Source organism: Diplotaxodon limnothrissa, linkage group LG18, assembly GCF_057381915.1.
Source record: "Diplotaxodon limnothrissa isolate DT_005_m linkage group LG18, D_limnothrissa_male_GT1.1, whole genome shotgun sequence".
NCBI classification, from domain to species: Eukaryota; Metazoa; Chordata; class Actinopteri; order Cichliformes; family Cichlidae; genus Diplotaxodon; species Diplotaxodon limnothrissa.
In genome coordinates, this window is record NC_140613.1 from 4,525,534 (window position 1) to 4,531,533 (window position 6,000).

Here is a 6,000-nt window from a genome sequence, read left to right on the forward strand (position 1 = left end):
GAGGTGATAGTAAGCTGACTTTGTTATTGTCTTAATGTGTTTTTCTAAGTTTAGGTCTGCATCCATCACTACACCCAAATTTCTCGCCTGGTCTGTGGTTTTTAGATGTATAGATTGAAGTTCTCTGGTGACCTGTAATCGTTTTTCTTTGGCGCCAAAGACTATTACCTCAGTTTTGTTTTTGTTTAGCTGGAGAAAATTGTGGCACAACCAGTCATTAGTTTCCTCAATGCATTTACCAAGAGCCTGTACAGGGCCTTGGTCTCCTGGTGACATTGTGATATATATTTGTGTGTCATCTGCATAGCTATGATAGTTTATTTTGTTGTTCTTTATAATCTGTGCCAATGGGAGCATGTAAATGTTAAACAGAAGGGGTCCCAAGATGGAACCTTGGGGAACTCCACATGTGATACTTGTCTGCTCAGATGTGAAGTTACCTATTGATACAAAGTATTTCCTGTTTTCTAAGTATGTCTTGAACCAGTTTAGTACAGTTCCTGAAAGACCTGTCCAGTTCTCCAGTCGTTTGAGTAATATGTTGTGGTCAACTGTATCAAATGCTGCACTGAGATCCAGTAAAACTAAGACTGACATTTTTCCACTGTCTGTATTCAGACATATGTCATTAAACACTTTGGTCAGAGCGGTTTCAGTGCTGTGGTTCTGTCTAAAACCTGACTGGAAGGCATCGTAGCAATTATTCTGTTTTAAGAAGTAACTGAGCTGTTGAGAAACTGCTTTTTCAATGATCTTACTTAAAAACGGGAGATTTGAGATCGGCCTGTAGTTGTTCATTTGTGTCTTGTTAAGATTGTCCTTTTTCAGTATAGGTTTTATTACAGCAGTTTTTAGTGATTCTGGAAACACACCTGATAATAAAGAAAAGTTGACGATCTGTAACAGGTCTGACTCTAAAGTCTTTGAGACCTTTTTGAAAAAACTTGTTGGCAGGACATCTAAACAGCAGGAGGAGGAGTTCAGTTGACCTAAGATGTCCTCCAGGTCTTTGCTGTTAATCGGGTGAAACTGTTTCATGGTGTTTAAACAGTTTTTTGGTGGACACAGTACATATCCTGGATCTGCTGTTGATGTACCAATTGCTTGTCTAATTTTTTGGATTTTTTCTGTGAAGAATTTGGCAAAGTCATTGCAGGCCATGGTCGAATGAAGTTCAGCTGCCACTGACACAGGAGGGTTTGTTAGCCTGTCAACTGTAGAAACTAAGACCCGAGCATTATGGCTGTTTTTAGTGATGATGTCAGTGAAGTAGGACCTCCTTGCACTTCTCAGTTGTAAATTATAATTGTGAAGTTTCTCTTTATAGATGTCATAATGAACCTGGAGGTTTGTTTTTCTCCATCTGCGCTCGGCTTTCCTACACTCTCTTTTTTCATTTTTCACCAGTGTGGAGTTTCTCCATGGAGACTTTTTCCTTCCAGAGATAACCTTCACCTTAATGGGAGCAATAGTGTCCATTACATTTAACATGTTAGCATTGAAGCTATTGATGAGCTCATTGACTGACCCTCTGGGCAGGTCAGGTGTTAATGGGAAGACCTGGTTAAAAATTGCACTACTGTGTTCAGTTATACACCGTTTTGTGATCACTGTGGTTGATATATTTGTGTGGGCTGAGATTTTACTTTCAAAGAAAACACATGATCAGACACGCCCACATCAGACACAGTAACCTTTGAAATGCTCAGGCCTTTGGAGATCAGTAGGTCAAGAGTGTGTCCTCTATTATGTGTGGCCTCTGTTACATGCTGAGTCAGCCCAAAGTTGCCCAGAGTGTTACTCAGGTCTTTAGTCCCTTTGTCCTGAGGGTTGTCCACATGAATGTTAAAATCCCCAGCAATAATTACACAGTCAAAATCAACACAGATCACAGACAGCAGTTCACTGAGGTCATTAAAAACGTCTGTGCAGTATTTGGGAGGCCTGTAAACATTAAGAAACACAACTTTGGATGGGGCCTTCAGCTGTAAAGCCACATATTCAAAAGACTGAAAACTTCCAGGAGATAGCTGCTTACATTGAAATGATTCATTAAATAAGACAGCGACCCCTCCTCCTCTCCTGCTCACCCTGACCTCACTGATAAAACTGTAGTTAGGAGGGGTCGTCTCGATGAGAACAGCTCCACTGTTACTTTGGTCCAACCAAGTTTCAGTTAAAAACATAAAATCAAGGCTGTGCTCAGTGATTAAATCATTAATTAAAAATGTTTTCCCAGCTAAAGATCTAACGTTTAATAAAGCCAACTTAAGTGTTTTAGAGGCATTACTTGTCCCCTCGTGTTTGGGAGCAGTCTGTGGCACACAAGGTATGTTTACTATGTTTAAAGATCTTTTAGAGTGCAGCTCTCTGTGTTTTGACCAGGCCACATGTCTCCTTCTGTCACCTAAAAGTACAGAGATTTTAAAACCTTCTAGTAAACAGGGTTCCAGCTTCTCCTGGGAAAAGTCACCACTGCCATAATCCTCGCAGCCCGGACCCTTCACACATCACACATCAGACTGCGGAGACAGAGCATGAAGGTGGTAAGAAGGAACTAAGGGGGGCGAGGCTGGGCAATGTGACTTCGATTGCTCTGTTGAGGGTGGGGCTTGATGGCGAACAGTGACTTACAAGTCACTGTTTTTAGTTTACTCCGGGATGGGGCTGGATATCGGGCGTCCTGCACCACCCATCCGATCGGGAGCATAGCGGAGCCATTTCTGCACTGCTTGGGCGAAGGCAAACTCAGAAACTGCATTTACCCCCACCTGCTGAGTCAGGCCATCTAGGGCAAAAACAAATAAGCAAAAAAATAAAGAGAAAAAAAAGAGAGGCCCAATTAGAGCTTAAATATGAACAACCTCTTGTAAAAAAAACAGGGAGAATACTTTGGGATATATTATACATTTGTTTATATTATTTTTTTTTTCTCTTTCTTTCCCTTTTTCTTTTTTTTTTTCTTTCTTTTATTTCACAGCCGAAGATACATTTTTGGACTCATTTCACAGCTTAAATGTACTACTTAACCTCAATGTACAGATCATCTGTAATCCTTCTCTTTTCTTTCTGTCTATATGTATAATATATATGTTGATGTTTATGTGTACAAAAGGAAACCTCTTAATAAAAAAGACATTGTTTAAAAAAACAGGGAGAAAGCCTATAAACCCGCGTTCCCCAACCCCCGGGCCACGGACCACGGACCGGTAACAGAGGCCCGGGTGTGAAATTTATGAATAGGGTTTAGGGTTAGTTTTTTTTTTTTAATCGTTAACTCTGTTACCCTGGGTCTTTTCCCGTGTTATAGTTGTGTCTCTTATTTTGAAAGAAATATTTACAGGTTACCATAGTGACCAGAGAGCATTAAGGGGCGGAGAGGATGATGTTACTCTCAATGTTGTTGGCGCATTTCAGGAGGACGCTGCTAATAAAGTTGCGCAATTTTACTGTGAATTTGCTGAATTTTATTATTATATTTACAAAATACCACAGTTTTTGTCTTGGTCATATCATTTTAATTTGTTGTATTTATCCACGACAACATGAAGGCCGGTCTGTGAAAATATTGTCTGACATTAAACCAGTACGTGGCACAAAAAAGGTTGGGGACCGCTGCTATAAACTAGTAGGCTGATTAACATGAAAGTCACAAGGCTGAAATCAGCAAGCTACTGCCTCACTTTGTTCACCGGTGTGCTATATTTCATGATCTGCTTGGCTGCAGGACTAAACATGGGGCCTGAAATTACACACATTGTCCTAAGCATTTTCCTGTATCCCTCAACGAGGACTGGGCTAAGGTAGAAATAAGTCTGCCAAATTTATTTATTTTTTGCTTCCAAGGTGCCACACTACTTTGTTTTGTTCGCAGTCATAGTTTCCGGTCTTTCAATATTCTTTGGAGAGTCCCAAGTACTAAAACCCTGGTGATAGCAGTCCTTTAAGAGGGTCAAGAACCCACTAATGATCATGTATCTCATCACATGAAAGGTGACTTTATCAAGGTGTGAAAAAGGGTGTGTCATTATCAGCAGAGGTTTCAGGTGAAACCATTGTGAGACCTTGCCTCACCCTATTATGTTACCTATTGAGATCAGCTAACGTGAGATGTTGGTGGGCTTTAAGGTGCCTGTGAAGAGACTTCAAGAAACTCTGAGTGTTATTAGCTGAAAGCTCAGCATTTGCGGCTTGGCTTGTCCAAAGAAATTTTTGGTTGTCACTCCAATTCAGCGGTCCCAAATACATAATTAGATTAGATAGAACTTTATTAATCCCTCGGGTGGGTTCCTCTGGGAAATTCGATAAAATTAAACTGTCAAGCTGAATCATGAAAAATGCCAGTGTGATGGACATAACTAGAATTTTTTTTACCAACAAATGGTAAATGGTAAATGGCCTGTATTTATATAGCGCTTTACTAGTCCCTAAGGACCCCAAAGCGCTTTACATATCCAGTCATCCACCCATTCACACACACATTCACACACTGGTGATGGCAAGCTACATTGTAGCCACAGCCACCCTGGGGCGCACTGACAGAGGCGAGGCTGCCTGACACTGGCGCCACCGGGCCCTCTGACCACCACCAGTAGGCAACGGGTGAAGTGTCTTGCCCAAGGACACAACGACCGAGACTGTCCAAGCCGGGGCTCGAACCGGCAACCTTCTGATTACAAGGCGACCTCCCAACTCTTGAGCCACAATCGCCACAAGGTGATTCCCACAGAGCTATTAGCTGCAAATTTGGCACGTCTTAGCATTGTGTGCCAGGTATCCTTAAAAAAAAAGGGAAGAAACTGAACAAATGGAGGACAAAAGAAGTGGAAGACCTAAAACACTATCTCCAGGTTAACAGGACATAAAAGTCATGTTCTCAAGAAAGAGGCAAAAAATCTAGCAAAAACCTGACACAGGAAATGACAGATGCATGTAGCACTTCAATTGATCCACTCTATTGGTTCACTGAAGGCTCATAAAACTACAATAAACAATAAAACTTACCAAAGATGCACTTGCAGAGCACTGTCTCTTTAAATGCCCTTTTTTGCTTGGTCTGGTCCTTATTTTTTCTCCCAGTCCAGTTAAGTCCAGAGGCCAGCTCATTTGTAATGGCATAGGCTAGTATACGACGGACTCGCACCTCCAGTGTGGTCCCTCCAATCAAAGAAAAGCGTCTCACCTATCAAAATATTTTCAAAAATTGAATTATTGTGACTTATGTTTTAAATGTGTATGAATATGCTTGTGAGTTGATATGAAATAATTGAAAGAGACAATGTTTTTTTTCCCCAATGCTTAATTTTCCAGAGATAATAGGAAATATTTTGGTTAATTCCTATTTGTTGGATCTTCCGATGATAGCATGTTGATGTATATTCAAGCAGGACATACAGCAGCAGGCAATTTTAAGAAGTTGAACCAAATTGGACAATTTATAAAGTTCTGAGTTACAAAAGTTACATAAGCTTTAAGTACCTACCATTGTTTTATTTGCTTCCGGTAACTGCAGAGTTGCCTCTGCATTGTTCAGCTCATCCATATTATGTAAAGGCAAATCCAGAGGCAAAACGCCAGCATCAACAGGTTCATTGCTGCAGGATTGACGGAAGGCTCTGAACTCCTCACGGAGGTCCCTGACTTCTCTGGTCAGCTCTGTCACCATAGTTAGCAGTTTTTGGAAGGCTGCATCTGTTAAGAAGAACAATAAAACTGGCTTGTGATAAACCAGATCAGCATTGTGATGAGAAAAAAAACAACTATATCCATAAGTTATGGTTTCACATTTTGATTTCAAGTTTAAGTAGTTCAATCAGGTCAAACTGTTTACAAGTTTATCCCTTTTGCATGTAGATGAAATCCTATGTAAAATTTCAAAGTACCACATTTTAGAATTTGCCTTTTAAAAGTTGACTCACAGAGTCTCTGGAATCTAAAAAATCAAAATAAGATGATATTTAATAACATAAATTACTGTTTCGATGGTAAAATTACAATGAA